Source organism: Jaculus jaculus, chromosome 2 (assembly GCF_020740685.1).
Source record: "Jaculus jaculus isolate mJacJac1 chromosome 2, mJacJac1.mat.Y.cur, whole genome shotgun sequence".
In the NCBI taxonomy this organism is placed as follows: Eukaryota; Metazoa; Chordata; class Mammalia; order Rodentia; family Dipodidae; genus Jaculus; species Jaculus jaculus.
The window spans coordinates 24,424,326-24,443,998 of NC_059103.1; the positions used below are offsets into that span (position 1 = coordinate 24,424,326).

Below are 19,673 nucleotides of genomic sequence, written 5' to 3' on the forward strand. Positions count from 1 at the left end.
CCCTCCTTGTTGAGGAATATGGGTCGTGCATTGTGGAGTTAGCCCACAGTTATTGGTATGATAAATGTCTCTGCATATCATGACCCAACATGTGGCTCTGACATTCTTTCAGCCCCCTCTTCCGCAAAATTTCCCTGAGCCATGTTGGGTTCATTTTTGGTCTGCTTCAGTGATGAGGTGTTGGGGGCCTCTGGGGCTCTGGCTCTCTGATTTGGTAGGAGTTGATTTTTCTCTGTGTTGGTTTCCTTCCCCCTTGTGCTAGAATCTGGTTCATCAGGAAAACAGCACCCTTGCTTGTTTTGCTAAATTTCCTTAGTTTCAGCTGGGGCCCTTTTGAGGTATGATGGGGTGGCTCTCTCCTTAGGATCTGCATCTATCTTTCTTTCCCTGGGATTTGCAGCTCAGCTAGGTGGTGGCCATCTTGGCCGGAAGTCGCCCACTTTCTTTTACTCATCCTCCACATACACACTGACTTGTCTTGGTTTTGATTTTTAACTTAAAAATAATTCTACCTTGTTTCCTATATCATTAAAACACCAGCCCATGCTGAGTTTTGGCACATTTCAACTAACATTCAGATTTCCTCAAGAAAGATTTGAATAATTAGAATTCAATCAACTTCTCGTGTTTGTGTTTCCACGTCTTCGTCTCTGTGTGCTTCTGGTGGTGGGGTAGTGAGAGAAGATGGGGTGAGAGAGATGGTTGGATGACATGGATGTCAAAGCCTCAAGCTGAGGAGGGAGTTTTCTCAGGAATTTCAGATACTGCCCAGAGGGAGGGATGGGATCCTGGGGGTAGGGCCCTGGAAATACATCAAAGGGGGTGTGGGTGACAGATCCAGACCTCTGGGGAAGGGGGTCTCTTCTGGAGGCCTCCCACCCCAGCAGCTGGGCTAGCAGAAAGGTACCTCTGAAAGGCACTCACTCTTCTCCCCAGAACACTGGCGCTGAGAGAGCTGAAAATACACAATGCACTTGCCACATGCTTGCTTTAATATGGTAATATCCCACCTACTCTCCAGAATGGGCCTCTCGCAACTTGTCCTACTCTTTTCCTCAGAAAAACAGAAAAACTATTACAAGCAGCCCATTTCAGAGTGGCGAATGGCTATTTCATTATCACTAACCACTTTAATTCTTGTTTGTTTGTTTTTTCCTTTTCATTTGGTTCTGGCTTGGCATTTTCTCTATTGAAACCATGGAAACATTCATGTCTTTGTAGTATTCCTAAAATGACAAATTGAAGAGATTGTTTCCCTGAACATTGAGTTTTTATGGCACGGAGTGACCTTCTTTCCTGATGGCGGACATAGGAGCATGTGGCTCTACTGCACATAAAGGAAACTGACTGACAAGACACTGCATACAGAAACTTCCTTTTGCTCATCGTGGTTTCCTTGACCATGCCTTATAAATCTTATAAGTCTCCTGCTTTATTAGTTTGTCTCCTTGTATTGGTCTACTTATCTTGGTTTCTCCTATTTTAATGAAAGCATCTCTTGAAAAGCATTCTTGGTCTACCTAGTGTTTTGCTAAGTAGGGAAGTTTTCTGGCTTTAGTTGCTCCTTCAAACTAATTGTTTAGATTGTTGTTGTTTTTGAAACACACACCTGGGGCTGGGGGTATGCCTAAGCAGGTGAGAGTGCTTGCCACACACACATCACAACCCGAAGGAGAGCCTGAGTTTGAACCACAGCACCAATGTAAGAAACACTGGGCATGGCCATCCTCTGAGCATGTATGTGTGTGCGCGGGAGGAGGGGCTGGTGGGGACAAGAGAATTGCTGGGGCCTTGCTGCTCAGCCAGCCTGAACAGAAATGGCAGCTCAGGGTTCTGTAGGAGACTCTGTCTCAAGGAAACAATGCAAGAGAGGAGACAAGAGGACACCCGATGTTCTTCTCTGGACTCTGCGCATGTTCACACGGGGTTCACTTGTCTGCGCGCATGCACACACACACACACACACACACGTGTCAGAGAACAAAAACACACACCCCTACAACATACCACACATACTACACACACATGTGCAAAAGAAGAAAACCATACACATCTTTCAGCTTTTCTAGTCTTCATAGTTAATGCGTCACATAAAGGTCACCTATTTAGATTGAATGCTATAGGTAGTCACTTGCACAATCTGGAAATATATTAGCACTGATCAATACACACATAAAGAAGGAATTGAATGATGATGATGATGATTTATTTTATTATTATTATTATTATTATTATTATTATTATTATTATTTGCTAACAGTGGTCGCTATAAGAGTTTTAAGATCCATTTGTGAAAATGGGAAAAGAACTCTGTCCTCACAAGAGAATTCGGTCATGTTAAATCTGTTCCTGGTGTGCTGCAAGGAAGGAAATCCAGTTCTGCTTTTCCTCTAATAGTTAAGAAGAAGATGATGAAGCTGGATTGGGATTGGGTTGTGAATAAGAAAGCTGTAAGAGTTATAGACAGGTCTCGCTCTCCTGTATCTCCTTGGTTAAATAAATAAAAGCAAGAGAGCCTTCCATTTGTTCTCATAGCTGGCAATGCTCTACCCTGAGGCGGCAAGCAGATGAGGGGACAAAGCTGACAGACCAGTAGGAAGGAGTTACATCGGAATCAACAGAGCAGGGCTAGGGAGATGGCCCAGCGGTTAAGGAATCAACAGAACAGCGCAAAGAAGGAAAGGAAAAGGTGTCTGGAAGCAAAGTCTCTTGAATAGTTAGGAGGCTCTTAGATCAGAGTTACCAAAGAAATTTTAATCATACATTAAATTTGAGGGCAGTATGTACTTTATGAAGAAAGGCCTTTGGCTTTTATCCATTGCCTTTTCTGCAGAGCTTCCTCCACACACAAGTGAAAAGCCATCAGCCTTTCATGACAGTGACCTGAGATCTCCTTTTCTTTCATCCTTTCAGTAAAAAAAAAAAAAAAAAATCAAGACGGGGAAGCAATGAGAGCGTAAGAATGAGAGTCATAATTTATGAAAGTCCTAAGTTTTTACATTTGAACTTTGTTTCAGAAGTTTCAAATAGGTCATTCCAATATAGCAAAAGCTGTTCATTAACCAGACAAGAAGGGCTACATAGCTACGGTCCAGGGTGGGCTAATTAACTCCATGAACACAGGAGAGAACGAACGCTGTCGTTCATTGCCCGGGACCCCTGCCTGAGCTCTCTGAACATCAAGGCGTGTTCAACCCCTCCCTTAAAAGCTTGTCATGTTGAGATATCAAGGAGAAAATAGCTGCAGATTTTTACATAGCAGAAAATGTTTTCCTTCGAACAACACCAAAGACACATGAGGAAGGGAACCAAAAGTTCATTCTCAAAGCCTAAGAGGAAGACCTTCCTTCAACGACCCTTTCCCTTAATTTGGTAAGGACATTGTGAATGAAATAAAAATACAAGGGCAGACCCACAGAGGCCATCTCCAATGCCCAGATTGTTTTATTCTCCATGTGCGGAGGCTACCCCTTCAAGGTCTCGGCCCTTTACTATGGGTGCTGGGTGGCTAAGGTCAAGCTCTGGCCAAAGCACAGAGTGGGAGGAGGCGGGCCTGGGTCTTCCTGTTCCAGATCTCTCTCCCCACCTGGTGTTCTCCTAGGGGGTGGTGGCTTTGTCTGAGATGGCAGCTCCCCCAAAGTGCCATAGAGGTGGTTCTCCCAAGACTCAGAAACACTACTTTATCTCTGTCTGTCCCTTCAAGCCCAGGGCGGGGACACCTTTGCACTACACTTATCACCATTGTGAAAATAGCTCCTCCTTTAAATTCACGTCAACACTCTCATAAGTGGGATCCTTTTTATAGGGGTGGGATGCTGAAGGAAACCAAACATGTCAAAGCAGATAGAAGCCACAGAAAGCTGAAACTTCTAAGGACAAAAGCTCAGATGACTGGTTCCTTCACAGACAGGAGGTCATGACACTTGTTATTTATAAGATTCTATGAAAACAGGCTACAGAAATTCCAGGTACAAAAGATCAGGAGAAACGACTCAAAATCAACTAAGATGGATTATATTAATCACACCCTTTCATAATTACCTCAACCCCTTGCTGCTGTCTGACGCATTCCTAATTGTCTTCATGAATAGCTCCAAACTAAATCATAAACATATGTAGGATGATTTTATTGACATTTAAATAAATCAAATCCATAGTTCAGAGTCATGTTGAATTATATATTTTTAGGAAGAAAAAAGAATGATTGCTGCTTGCATATCAGAAAGTTCTTTGCATATTAAAAAGACTCTGGCAGGGCGTGGTGGCACATGCCTTTAACCCCAGTATTCGGGAGGCAGAGTTAGGAGGATCACTGTGAGTCCAAGGCCACCCTGAGACTCCATAGTGAATTCCAGGTCAGCCTGGGTTAGAATGAGACCCTACCTTGAAAAACAAAACAACAACAACAACAACAACAAAAAGACTCTGGAAGGCCGCTGTCCTGTTTAACACCGGTGGATAAATGTTGATCATTTTACCATTATAGGAGATTCAGGGCTGGAGAGATGGCTTAGCGGTTAAGCACTTGCCTGTGAAGGCTAAGGACCAGGGTTCGAGGCTTGATTCCCCAGTATCCACGTAAGCCAGATGCACAAGGTGGCGCATGCATCTGGAGTTTGTTTGCAGTGGCTGGAGGCCCTGAGGCGTCCATTCTCTCTCTCTCTCTCTCTCTCTCTCTCTCTCTACTTCTTCCTCTCTCTCAAATAAATAAATAAAACTATTTAAAAATAAAAAGAAGATCCACCACAGTCTATGTCCAACACCCTGCAAGATCTACTACAAAGTAACTGTTCACAATAATTTTATTCATTTACATTATACTACAATACAGTCGATTCTGAAAGCCAGCGCCCAGGTGGCGGAGGCAGGAGAGTGGAGTAGTTAGAGGCTAGCCTGAGCTACACAGCAACACCCTATCTCAGAAAACCAAATCAGTAACAAAGTGGACAAAATATAATTTTAGAACATGTAAATAGATTTTCGTAGCTTTTGACTTAGTTTTGACTTTTTTTAAAATTATTTATTTATTTATTTGAGAGCGACAGACACAGAGAGAAAGATAAAGGAGAGAGAGAGAATGGGCACGCCAGGGCTTCCAGCCTCCGCAAACGAACTCCAGACGCGTGTGCCCCCTTGTGCATCTGGCTAACGTGGGACCTGGGGAACCAAGCCTCGAACCGGGGTTCATAGGCTTCACAGGCAAGCACTTAACCACTAAGCCATCTCTCCAGCCCTTAGTTTTGACTTTTTAGTGTTTGTCCATTGTTTTTGTAGGTGGGAACTGGCAGCCTGTATTATTGATTACTTAATTTATCTTTTTGATTTGGGTTTTTGTTGAGTCAAGTTGAATTAAAGATAGAGAAGCAAAAAGCTGAAAGATGAGAATTTATTTAAAGCATTTTCCAAGCCAGGCTTGGAGGCACATTAGTTTAATCCCAGCCCTCAGGAGGCAGAGGTAAGAGGATGGCGGTGAGTTTGAGGCCAGCCTGAGACTACAGAGTGGATTCCAGGTCAGCCTGGACTTGAATGAGACCCTACCACCTCAACACCCATCCTCCAACAACAACAAAAAGCGTTTTCCAAATATCTTCAAAAGTGATGGGGGTGGCTGAGGAGAGGTGATGAAAGGTGCTTGCTTGCAAAGGCTGCCAGCTGGGCTTACCATTAGCCAGGCGCCCGCATCTGGGGCTCATTTCCAGTGGCCAGAGGCCCTGGTGTGCCCGTTCTCTATCTATCAAATAATTTTTTCTAAAAAAAAAAAAGAAAAAAGTGCCAGGGGGTGCAAGGATGCCTGGAAGAATAGAAGAAAGGACGAGTGGATGTCGGTGACAACGAGGCAGCAACTGAATGTGATGTTGGCACTTGGAGTTAGTATTACAAAGTGTTGCTTAGGACAAACGTCTCCTTGGGGACAGGACAGTACCGAGAAAGACATTTTCAGGAAAAGGGTGTCACCGAGTTCACCATTTGAGCAAAGGGACTCTCCTCGAGGCTGTGAATAATATCAACTTGGCCTATACAATTGTGGAAAATGAAGGTTAAAAAAGTTACTCTTACACCCTGCTTGCTTGATCGGAGCTTGGTTGGTCAAGGATTCCAACCCCAGAGACAGCGTTGCGCTAACAGCACTGCCCCCTAGTGTTCGCTCACTTCGGTGCAATGTGAGTGAAGAAAAAAAATTTCGTCTCCACAGTGTTTTCTTGTTTTCTATTTGAGAGTGTATAATATCTTTCTGTGAGTTAGACATTGTATAATGTTTGTTTTTCTGACAAGACATGAAATTATGATAGTCTGGCATGACTTTTTCATTAATGAATAAACAGAAAAGTCTAGATAGCATTAAATAATTTTTATCTTCATGAACTGAGAAAAATCAATTAATATCTTTGAGAGCCCATTAAACAAGTGTAAGAGATCCATATTAAAATTGAAGTTGGAGTGATCTTAATGTTATGGTTTTAAATTTAAAATTTTCTGACATGTGGAATGCTATTGGAATTTTAATTTTTAATTGTAAATATTGAAGAAAACAGACTTAAAATTTTATGCATCTAGTATGACTCTGCATTTTTTTGTGAGAGAGAGAGAGACAGACAGAGAGAGAGAGAGAGAGAGAGAGAGAGAGAGAGAGAGGGAGGGAGGGAGAGAGAATGGGCATGCCAGGACCTTCAGCCTGCTGTGAATGAGCTCCAGACGTGTGCACCCCCGTGCACATGTGTAAAGTGCACACTTGTGTCACTGCATTGGCTATGTGTGACCTGGGGATTCGAACTTGAGCTTTTAGGCTTTGCAGGCAAGCTCCTTAACCGCTAAGCCATCTTTCCAGGCCGTGAGTCTGTATTTTATTTTATTCAAGAAAATTAATTTAAGCAAGCCTGTTCTCATGGAATGAGGACTACTGTTTAGAACTGTAGGGCATAGTGAATTTAAACTAAAGCCTTTACAGTAGTATAGAAATTCATCTGAGATATTGATAATTTTAGATTAGAAAAGGTTGAAACTTTCAGAAGAGAAGTTATCTATCAGTATTTTCCACAGAGCAGTTCACATACCATTGGTGTGAAGACAAATGACGGGGTAATGTAAGTAGATAGGACTTTAATTGTTATGTGTAATGAGCAATTGTGAAAATGCAACTTAGAGAGCACATCTATGCTTGCATGGAAATTAACACTCAGGCCTGTTATGTACATGGATTAGACTGCTAGGCCATGAAGCTCTAGTCCTGTTGGCTCTGCTATGAAAGTGTGTTAAAACTATGTTTCAGGCTGCGTGTGGTGGCTCATACTTGTATTCCTAGTCCAAGGGAGTCTGAGGCAGGAGGATTTCCATGGATTCAGGGCCAGCACGGGCTACAAAGTGAGCTTCTGTCTTAAGAAACGAAAGATCAATAAATTTCAGACTTCCTAAAGCCTAGATTTTGCTCTTTTCATCACTCTGGGATCCTTGAGCATTTTCCTCTGTCTAACATAGCTCCAAAAAAGCTGTAGTTAGAATGTAGCAGGGCTAGCCAATGAGAATATAACATGAGCCACAAATAGACTTTAAAATTTTATAATAGACATTTTAGAAACATAAGTCTTTGAGGTTAGCCTTCCTAATATATTTTTATTTTCCTAATATATACCAAATATTATTTGAGTAAATAATCACTATTAAAAGTTATTCAGAGAGCTTATATCATTTTTCTTTTAGGTTTTTGCCATCTGGCATATATTTTATATTTATACATACTTCTACTTGGTCTAGCAACATTTCCAATGCTTGGTAGCCACCCAAGTCTAGAACTGATTAAATAACATAGACCTAGGGATGTCACTAGAGTGAGTTCATTTTGTGGCAAAAATATCCCATTAATTGTGCTGCATACATATATCTAAAAGTAGATGTCGGGTGGCCTTCATGTGACTTGGAAGTCATTATTTTATCATTGTCTATATCCAATGTATCATTAAACATTTCCAAGTGGCTATGCTGTCATTTAAAAACTTCTTCATTTGTCGTACTGTTGTAAAGAGAAGCATCACATCAACTACTTGGTTACATGGAATAGTTTGGATGGGCAGGCAAATTCAACGTGTAATCTCTTCCATTTATTTGATAATTTTTTAACTAATAATTTTGGTTTCCTTGTAGCCTCCAAGCACAACCAATAGTATTTTATTTTTGTCATATCATTGGAAATTCACAAATTTTAATAATGCCTGTTGTTTTTCAATCCATTAGAGTTGTTATATTTATCACTGTCCGGGTGTTTCCATGTCTGGCTGCTGAGAGTACCTAGGCAGCTTATGAAAGCCCCCCAACTCCAGACCTATGGCCAGTCACTGTGCAAGGAGCCCTTGTCAAGCTTAATATAGGAGATGGGGGTAGAGGTCATGGTTTTGCGGTGAGGGACTAAGCACTTTCCAAGTTTTCCAGAGAACAAAGATAGGAGACATTTACTCTATAAAGACCATTCATAAAGTTATAATGATAATTCTTATTGAAATGTGAGTGGGGATGTTTTAAAAAATATTTTATTGATTTATTTATTAAAAGAGAGAGAAGAGGCAGATAGAGAGAATGGGCATGGCAGGGCCTCTAGACACTGCAAAGGAACTCCAGGCGCATACACAACCTTGTGCATATGGCTTACATGGTACTGGGGTACCATGTAATGAAACCTGGGTCCTTAGACTTCACAGGCAGGTGCCTTAACCACTAAACCATCTCTCTAGCCCAGGCGTGTTTCTTATGGTCTGCTCCCACTTGTTGAATTTCAGTTTTCTAATGACATACTTGTTTATTATTTGCTTTCCCCATGATGCACACACCTAGTAAGACAGTGAATGCTGAGACAGTACCAGCAGGAAAACCACGACAACACGGGCTTATAATGCCTTGCAGTCACTTTTGGCCTTAGGTTATCATTTCACATGGGATGCACAGTCCACCACGGCGATGGTGATGTGAAGTCACTTGATATTGTCCATTTTGTGCTGCTATGCCACCTACTGGACAGATTGGTGTAATTGTCTCATTTCACTTTAGATGTTTACAGATGTCTTTGCATTTAATTTTGTTTTAGGATTATGTGAAGTTTGATATGACTCTGAAGTCAAATTTGTGAGACAAGCTTTGTTTTTATTGTAATTCCTTCTTCCTGTCTGTAGATAGCTTTATTTTTAAATGCTGTGCCTTACTTACACATATTACTATATAGCTATTTCATGTTACTTTATATTTGTATTTTTCATCATCTCTTTCTTTATTAGATACAATGTTGCCTTTGTCCACCTGAAAAGTTGTGTGTATATTATTTCAGGCAGAGAAAAGTTTGTGCACAAGCTGTATTGTAATTTGAAATGGATTTTGCTTTATTAATTTGCAAACAGATTTCTTTAAATTAGTGGACTAAGGTGAACTTAACAGATGAATTTTTGAGAGGACTTAAATATTTGGCAACAGTCTTTTTATCATACTTATGACACACACACACACACACACACACACACACACACACACGATGATCTACACACATCTTCAGATTTACATTCACCCATTCCCACTATTTCACTATGAGTCCAACGTGGATACTATGGTGTTTGAATGAGAAATGTTTCCCATAGTCTCATGTATTTTTGATTAAATTCAACTTTGTGTCTCAGCAGAAAGTAGATTATCCTTTTACAGGTAGAGATTAAAGATATCAGATGGAAAAGTTTACAAGAGGTGGAATTTTACGTAAGGGGATTTCTTTCAAAGACAAACTGGTGAATCCAAATCTACCTGTGCCAGTTTTAACAGAAGGGGAGAGAGGAGAGGAGGGCACACGGGCTGGGGAGAGGGGACACAAGAAGCGTGAGGAAGCTAGGAAAGGAAGACTAGAAGCAGAACTCTGCAACAGCCCTCGGATCTGCCACTAAAAGAACGTGTTTGTCTCCATTTCTGAACAGGTAAAGAAAGTCACCAGGTGGGTGTGTTAGTAGTCTACATAGATGCCTCAGTTTGTAGAAGGAAAACCTTTGTGCATTTGGTAACATGCTTTCAACCTCATCAAAGGTCAAGGAACCAATGGTCTCACTTATCCCTGATGGATGACTTAAAAGCCTAAAGCACATTCAAGAGGATCTCTGATGAATCCGTAAAGCTCCAGTGTCCAGAGCTTATTAGTAACTTAAGGTCACATCACAATTAAGCAATGGACATATAGAGTTCTTATATAACTAAGTACATTTTCCCTCTGTAAGCAAGAATATTATCGTTTTGATGTCCAACAATAATTTTATATTTTGGAGCCTTTTAAAATTTCTGTGTGTTGGGATGGAGGGATGGCTTAGCAGTTAAGGTGCTTGCTTGCAAAGCCAAAGAACCCAGGATCAATTTCCCAGGACCTACATAAGCCAGATGCACAGGGTGGTGCTTGTATCGGGAGCTCGTTTGCAGCAGCCGGATGCCCAGGTGTGCCCCCTCTCTCTCTGTCCCTCTCTCATTCTCTTTCTCTCTCTGCTTCTCTCTGTGTGTCTCTCAAACAAATAAGTGAAAATAGAAAAAGTACTTAAAATTTCTGTGTAATTCTTTTTGAGGCAAGCCCAACAAACTGGCCTTTTAAAATGTGAGATAGTGAGAGCAAGAGAGTGAGAGAGCAAGAGAGGATTGGCGTGCCAGGGTCTCTCACCACTGTAACTGAACTCCAGCAGTGTGCAGTACTCTGTGGGCATGTGTGACCTGTGTCACCTCATGTGTCTGCCTTACATGGGGCCTGGAGAGTCGGACTTGGGTCTTTAGGCTTTGCAGAAAAGTGTCAACTGCTAAGCTATCTCTCCAGCCCATTTCTGTATTTTTGATACTATTTCTTCCATAATCAATGAAGGACTGAGGTCACTGAATCTCAGTTCTTTTCTCTATGGTACTAATGGTTTTCAAATTGTTAAATTTTCCTTTTCCTGTCTGCATGGGATGAAACACTGTACATAATGACAGAAATAGCCCAACTAGGGAGACAGCCTGGCCTCCTAAAGGTTCTCTTCCTTCCTCCTTTTCTCCTTAATAGTCACTTCTTGCCTTCTGAATTAATCTGTTATTTTTCTCATAGATGTTACTGCTGTCTAGCCCCTGTCAGCCAGGGTTAGTAAACAGGCAAAGACATGAGAGAGAGAGAGAGAGAGAGAGAGAGAGAGAGGAATCTTTAAGAGTTGGAAAAGGAAAAATAGTGAAAAGAGAACAGTTGTAGTGTACAATACACCAGGGTTTGAACTCTTTTTCACCTTTCGTTCGACTAAGTTAAAATAAAATCACCAAAAAATCAAGCTATTAATAAGAGGGCACCCTTGATTTTAGGTGCTGGAAATTGCATCTAGAGCCTTGCACATGATATACACATGACATACAAATGCTTTACTACTAAGCCACACACCCCAACCCCAAAACTCATGTTCCAAGTGAAAATATTAATGTTGAACTTGAAAATAGAAGACAGTATTGATTTCTGATGAATTATTATGCATTGACCATTTTATTCCGGCATTTCTATATTACGATCCCTCCCAAAATTAGGTGGGACCACAATTCACTCTAGAGAGGAGGGTGTGTGTGTGTGTGTGTGTGTGTGTGTGTGTGTGTGCAAGTGCACACGCATCTGTGCTCGGTGAAATGTGTAGGATTAGAGAGATGACGCGAGGAGGTGGTAGCTTGCTTTAAAGCCCAGACATGCATCCTCACAAACATTTCTATTCTATTTGAGGGTGGCTGGGCTCACAGGTCTCATTCTTCTCACACTAGTCCCCTCTTTGGACTTACTGTGTTCAGTGTCCTTGTCATTCAACAGGAATCCTCTGGAGCAGACACGCAGACCTTCTGGTGACATGCAGTGGCTCCCAGAGGGGCGATGTATCCTGTTGGAAGCACAGCACGTGTTTTAGTCTCCCGGTTGCACACAAGTCAAGCGGGAGGGGTGGTCAAGGGGTGAGAATTTAGGAACCCCACGACTGTGCTTTGCACACTTCGAACCTCTTTGATCATACATATTTACTCAAGTTGGATTACACCTGAAAGTGAGCTCCCATTTGTCTGAACTTTTATTCCTATAAACTTCCTTATGCTGTTTTAGGGAAATCATCTTCCAGAGTCCTATCCCCAGTTTTGTTTTGTTTTTTTTTTTTTTAGATTTTTATCTCACATGTTTATTCAACAAACAATTAGCAAACGCTTGTCTAGTTTCTGTTCTGCGTGTCACAGCACTGGGAACCGTGAGGTGAGGGTAGTGAGTGAGGGTCACCTGTCCTCAGGAGTGCACGATTCAGCAGGTTGATGCGTGCTTCCTCTTCCATCCCCCCCGCCCCTGCCTCCAGGTACATCAGCATCTTCTGCTCTATCTGTATCTGTATGTAGCGGTTCTCTGGGGACCTCTCTTCTCCTGCCTGCCCACTGCCGTCAAGGGCTCAGCAGCTTTCTTTGGCCCGAAGTGTAAAGCCTTTAACAATACAGTCTTGCTCTCTATGCCCTGTCCCAGAACTTCACGATTTCTAGTGAGGGACCAAGATCCATTGCTAACCGGGGTAAAGTTCTTTTTGTTTTTGACACAGATGCCCCAAAACCTCCTCAGGGATTGGGAGATTCAGCAACGTTTTCCTTTTTTTTGGTTTTAACTTTTGAAGTCTCTGTACTGGTCAGACTCTTAAACTTCCACCCACTGGACAGATCTGCGATTGTCATTCTTCAAAAAAATACCACACACCCCAGAGCCTGCCCTCCCCACGCCCAGCCTGCTCGACTCTCTCCCCTGAGGGGAGCCTCATGTGCTGGTGGTAGCGCCCAAGGGAAAATGTCATGCCTCATTCCTCTTTGCCTCACAAGCTGATTGTTGAATGAACTGCCCAGTTGAACCCCCACCATTTTTACTAACCCCTGGAGTCTCAGTGCTTCAAGTGACAGATAAGCCCTCCCTCAGCAGCCTCTTTTTTGCAGCTATTTATTTATCTGCACGCATGCGCCGGAGTCTCTTGCTGCTGCCAGCTTTTATCTGTCTTTAGATGAACCTGGGGTTGGAGGCCTTGATAAGCAAATACCTTTAACTTTAATTTCCAGCTAAAGGGCATTCCTTCGTGTATTTTTTGCACTTCACTCTCTTGATTATGTTGGCATTTCTGTGGCCCCTCTGTCCGTATTATAAAACCATGAGAATGTGAGGCTCCCTGTTACTTTTATTTTTTGTTTGTTTTGGTTTTTAAAGGTAGGGTCTCACTCTGGCCCAGGCTGACCTGGAATTCACTATGCAGTCTCAGGGTGGCCTGGAACTCACTATGCAGTCTCAGGGTGGCCTGGAATTCACTATGCAGTCTCAGGGTGGCCTGGAACTCACGGCGATCCTTCTACCTCTGCCTCCCGAGTGCTGGGATTAAAGGCGTGCGCCACCATGCCCGGCTTTCCCTGTCACTTTTTATACGTTGCTATGCTTGAAGGGAGTTTTCAAAACATGTTTGTAATTTTGTTTGCCATATTGGACATTTAAAATTTTTAAAAATATTTCTTTCTTTCTTTATTTGACAGACAGAAGGGCCTCCAGACACTGCAAATTAACTCTAGATGCATAAGCCACCTTGTGCATCTGGCTTACATGGGTCCAGGGAAATCAAACTTGGGTCCTTATGCTTTGGAGGCAAGCGCTTTAAGTGCCAAGCCATCTCTCTAGCCCCTTGTGCCTTTTTTTAAAAAGGGCAATCCCTTATTCTTCTGAACCATTAATCAAATGAGAATTAATTATTGTGCAATCATGAGAACAGGCCCAGTCTGGACAAGTTCAACACTGTATTCTCATTGTTTTCTTAGTTTAGATTTTTGGGGGGTGGGCAAAGAGTGGACACCTCATAATAGGAAACATTTTCATTCAGCCTTGCTGAGATTGCCCGCTTTCCTCTCTGTGCATGGCGACTGCTAGCCGCCACCAGGGAAGGGGTCTGAAGCTAAGAATGCATCAGCATATGGCACACTTTGATTTGTAGTGTGTGTGGCCTTGCCTTTAATCAGCAGCACACAACACCGGCCCCAGACCCTCTCTCGTCAGAGTATGCCTTTGAACTGTTTCCTGTTCACCTTTTATTGAAAGCTCTTGACAAATACTGAAGGACGAGTGCTCAAAAACCTGGGCTTAATACATTCTTAAGTGTGACTCTTTCATGGATGGATAGCTCTGAAGTCTCGTCCTAGAAAAAATGCACTTAGAGATACATACAAAAAAGATAGAAGCTGGGCGCATGGTAGTGCACACCTTTAGTCCCAGTACTTGGGAGACAGAGGTAGGAGGATCGCCGTGAGTTCGAGGCCACCCTGAGGCTACATAGTGAATTCCAGGTCAGCCTGAGCTAGAGTGAGACCCTACCCCAAAAAAACAACCACCACAACAACAAAAAGATAGGGAGTATAACTGAGAGGCCTGTGTATTCTGTGATCCCTGGAGGATGTGGTCCATGTTGACAAACAAGCTTCAATTTTTGGCTACCTGCAATCAATTTGCAGTGAAGGCCATGAGTAATCTGTTGAAATGGATCTGAGGCTGGTTTGGTCTAAACAGAAGGGTTCTAGGACTTGTTAACACCCCTGTGTATGGGTGAGGAAAGTCCCATGGTCTCACCATCTCTACTCTGGTAATTAATGGTGTAGGCAAGTGGTATATGTCAGCTGCACATTTTCTAATTGATCTAGTAACTCGTTTCCCTTTAGCTGAACATGGTTATTATATCCTCAGCTTGTATTTGTTGGGGGGGGAGATATGAAATTTCTTGTGAAACCCATCTGTACAGTTATTGTTATAAAGTTGCATAAAATTATGCAATAGAAATACTGATTTAGCCAGGCATGGTGGCACATGCCTTTACTCCCAACACTTTGGAGGCAGAGATAAGAGGATCACTGTGAGATCGAGGCCAGCCTCGGTCTACAGAGTGAGTTTTAAGTTAGTATGAACTAGAATGAGAGCCTGCCTTGAAAATATTGCCCCTTCCAAAATACTGATGCAGAAAAGAGATCCTTATCAAACCTTGGAAAATGTTAGCTTCACTGAAAAATTTCATATGTTAAGCCCAAAATATAAATGATTGAATATCTAGTTTTTCTTTGATTTTAAGACTAGCTTAATGTCAGTAATTATATACCATATCCAATGATACAAAATTCATTATACAAAGATACAAATTTTGAATTATATCTTAATTTACCTGTCACCTTACAAGCCATCCCAAATACTTTGTAGAAGAAAACTCTTTCTTGTTCAGATTCATTTCAAAGCATATTGATTTCAGAAATGATGTTAAATGAACTAGGGAAACTGTTTCTTAAACTCTTAGAATACAGGAAAGTTTGAGAGAGCAAAAATGCCGTATTTCACTGCGTAAGGTTTGGCCCAGTAAGGAAGGAAGTCTGTGGCCCTGGATTCAGTCATGAGTCAGCGATTTGCTACCTGTGTGATCTCTGGAAAGTTATTTATTTATTTATTTATTAATTTTCAGTTTTCTCCCATATAAAGTAGGAGTAAAAATAGTTTCCAACTTTCATATTCACAATGGAGGTTAAGTGTAAAATCTGATATACAGTGTGTAGAGTTTTTTTTTTTAAACATATTTTATTTATTTGCAAGGACGGGGGTGGGGGGGGAGGAGAGAATGGGTGCGTCAGAGCCTCTAACCACTGCAAATGAATTCCAGATGCGCATACCACTTTGTACAGCTGGTTTATACACAGGTACTGGGGAATCCAACATGGGTTGTTAGGCATTGGAGGCAAGCGCCTTAACTGCTGAACCATCTCTCCAGCCCCAAAAGCCAGAGTTTCTTATTGGTTGTTTTTGTTTTGCTACCATTATACCTGGCATTCTATAAACACCACATATTTTGCTAAACAAACCCACAGTGTTTATCTGGAGTCTAAGGGTTCTCTAGAGGAACATAACTGATAAAATGAACACATCCTATAAAGGGGATTTAGAATACAAGCTGTCTATAGGACTCAGAAGAGAACCTGAAAGCTGCTCAGTCCACAAGGCTTGACATTGCAGCAGTCACATTCTGGCCCTTAAGGCCTGGAGGATTCCTGAGCACCAGTGGTCTTTAGTTGGGAGGGTGATGAGACTCTTCCAATGTCCAGGAAAGATAGCAGAAACAGGGTAAATGGATGCATGTAGCAAGGGCAGACAAGTAAACAAGCAGGTGCCAGTGAGGAACATGCGCATCCAGATGAAAAAGGGGGCTACATTCTCTCGGCACTTCTTTACATCTGTCCTTCACTGGAAGGACCTCCCACTATGGGGGAAGGACTTCCTCTCTCAGTTAATCCTTCCTGAAAAAACCCTTCCAGACTCCCCTCGACCCTGAGTCCCCTTACCCTGCCATGCCCCTGGCTCTTGATTTCTAATCTGATCAAATTGACACTAGAACGTAACCATCACATCTAGATACCAGGATAACAGAAATAATTGCAGGGACTGAATGAACAATGGCTCTGACAGATGATACCCTGTGACTTGAATCTTGGGTTTCCTTCCTAAGGCATTGTTCATTTGCTTGTGTCATAGATAGAGGCTTGAAGAGTTTCCCTTGATTTTCCTTTTGGGGGAAAAGTCACCTCCAGATGTAATAAGGGAGGAAGGATTGTATGAAGGAAAATTCTGGACTTTCTACCTGGGATAAGCAAGTTGAGTCAAAGAAGCTGAGCCTGCAGAGAGCAGAGTTGGGGTGCCTGGAGCTCTGAAGGTAAAAAGGGCAGGAAACTTTTTCTTATCTCTTGCCTGGTTCCAAAGAACTGTTTTCCCACAGTCAGGACCCCTTCTGGGAGGGAGGTCTTTCATAGGATTTAAACACTGTGGTTGGTCAAGTTCAGCCCCCCCAACCAGAGCTAATCTCTTGCTGCCGGACAGCCCCTAGCCCTAACTGAAAAACAGCCCACCACCCGAAGGTTATAAATACCTTGGCAAGGGTAGTGCTGGCTCTCTGTAATCTCTGATCACTTGGGAACTTCCAGCTGTGGGTGAGTCTTTCCCTTGCTTGGGCTTGGGCTGGCTTGATCCAGGCCCAGCCAGGAGGGGTTCAACCTAGGCCTTAACAGGCCCGGCTGGCCCCCTAGCCCTTACTTTCCACATGGGCTCTTTATCCTCTCCAGCTGCCCACATGGAAAGAGCTCCTTGAACTTTCTTTTCTTTTTTCTTTCCACGCCTTTTCCCGAGATCTGTATCTGGTCACAGGGACTCCTGAGCTACATGTGGGTCATGTGGGCTTTTGGGCTCCATGTGGTGTACTTCTCTTCTCCCCACTTTATCTCCCCTTATCTCCCAGCCTTCCCCTTTCCACACTGCTTTGTAAAATCTGAATAAAATGTGGTATCTTGAACATCATTCTCCTGAATCTGGAATTGCCAATTCTTTGGTTAGTTTGCAGATAGGAACTCAGGGCTTGGGGTTCCAGGAATCATCCCAGAACCCAAATTTTCCTATTACAAGCCTTTGAGCGCCCCCCCCCCCCATGGTAAAATCAGGTGTTGGATACGTGTTGCCCTGGGGAGAGTATCCTTGTACCAGGCAGTCACCTCCAACCAAAGGTGGTGTCCCTTTGGGACACAGTTGAGCCACCAGCTGCCACCTCTGCTAACAACTGGGTGAATTGAGCATCTTGGTCCTCATGGGGTATCTGGGCAGCCAACCACAGCATCCACCAAAACCAGAAAAGTTGAGTAACAAAATACTTCTGAGAGATCTCATGCCTGTAACCTACACTTACTGTAAAGAAAATGTAACAGAAAACTGTTCAACGAACAATAATGAGGTGAGAATGATAAGAAATTGATTTAAACTTCATCAGGAGGATTTTAATTGAGGCCAAAGAAAAATGCAAAATGATAATAAACCACTTGGAGCAGAACTTCTAGCTTAGATATATATCTGGATTGTAACTTTGGCTTTGATTTAGTCATTCAAATTATTTAGATTCCAAATTTATTAAGCCTTGGGTAGATGGAGTGGAAAAAGATCCAAAGGGAATGATACTTTGAAGAATTAAGGTTGAACAGGTGGGGGAGGTCCCCTATTCACTGTTAAAGAATGACCATTGTACTATCAAAGAATTTGATAGAAAAACCCAAGGCTATCTGAAAAGGAAATAATTAGTCTGCAGGAAGCCCTTGAAAGATGTGGAAAACATCACTGATTGAATCTTCCCAAATTAGTGACTCTTCCTTCTTGGAGCCTTTCCTCTAAGATCCTCATCTAAAGGTCTTGGAAGGTCATTTCCAAGCACAATCTATGGTGCTCAGTCTAATGAACCAGCACCTCCTCCTCTGAGCCTCAGGGCATACCTTGCAGTCTGCAATTTAACCACAAAGGCATTTTCCCCACATTATGCATTCCTGAAGTCAGTAGAGGATGCCCTTTGCTTTATGAAGTTACAGAAATCAGACACTCACATCATCCAGCTGTACCCAGGGACTTGTATGGTAATGTCACAGATGTTCCTTCCCCCAGGCTCTTCAAACCAAGGTCTATTCTAACCACCTAGCTCATAAGCATTTCTATCCTTTGAGATTCATCTGATGCAATGAATAAGTGATACTTCAATGTATTAGACTTATTTTTATGGATGTGAATAAGTATTTTTCCTCTTAATGCTTACTGTACAATGTCATATTTTCCTAATATGCATAATTAACACTTCAGTGAATGTCTTTGTAGGAGAATATTGCCTACACAGGATGAACATAACATATAGATAACCCATACATTTTTCTGGGGGGGTTGTGTCTTATGGTAATCAAGTCATTTGGGGGGATTTATTGTTGTGATGGTAAAGGTTATTAAATAAGATACTTCTCTTATATTGCAGGATTGACTGTTTGGTAGAATCACTCACTACACTTCCCCAGGGAATGTAGGCATAGAGAAACATAGGCACACACCCACATACCCACTGTACATAGATGCTCACACAGCTCCCAAATACCATCACCGACAAATTATATACCCTGGTATAAGATTAGTTCTTTCCATAGTTCCGTGTTAAAATATTCCTAAACAGGGTATCATTAAGGTGATGGGAGAGGCAGGGACTCAATTGTATGCCTATTTCCCACTTCCAACTATGAAAAGAGTGCTAAATTTTACCCTGATCCACAACAAATGCGTGATTTAATACTGAGAGAAGTTGAAAATATTTCCAAATAATAAAATATAATATAATATAATATATAATAAAAATTATAATGGGAAATTTAATCTTAGATAGCAGCAAGCAATCATATTTACTGATAAGTAATGGTGAAAGGTTGACATATTTTCTAAGCCCAGGAGTAAATGTGAGAGGGAGAGCTAGCAGAACTGGCCTCAATAATATTTTGTATGTTTCTCCCACTTTTTTTTTTTTCTGTCATTGTTACTGACCTGGACTCTACTTTCAGCATATCTTGACAGAGCCACTGTTTTTAATGCAACCATAAGTGAGGTAAGTGCTTGGCTAAGTCTTGCTCTTACTTCAGCTTTGGTCTATAGGGAGAAAAATGTCTGGATTTCTTCTCTGGAATATTTGGCACATAGAATGAGTCAAGACAAAAACTGCCAATTTTTAACAGTGACAGTGGGTATTATGGTGTGAAGATGGAGTCCAGTTCATATACCTATCAGTTTTTATTTAATGTGAATGCTGCTTTCACGTTTTTGG

General features: G+C 42.0%; 1 protein-coding gene across 1 annotated transcript in view; it reads right to left on the bottom strand.

Annotated features, from left to right (window-relative positions):
- Dlgap1 (DLG associated protein 1) overlaps positions 1-19,673 on the bottom strand; it is a 961,152-nt gene that overhangs the window by 525,116 nt on the left and 416,363 nt on the right. The window contains exon 4 of the mRNA XM_045142954.1: positions 11,782-11,876. The gene's annotated coding sequence lies outside the window, so the exon portion shown is untranslated. The remainder of the gene's footprint in view (positions 1-11,781; positions 11,877-19,673) is intronic.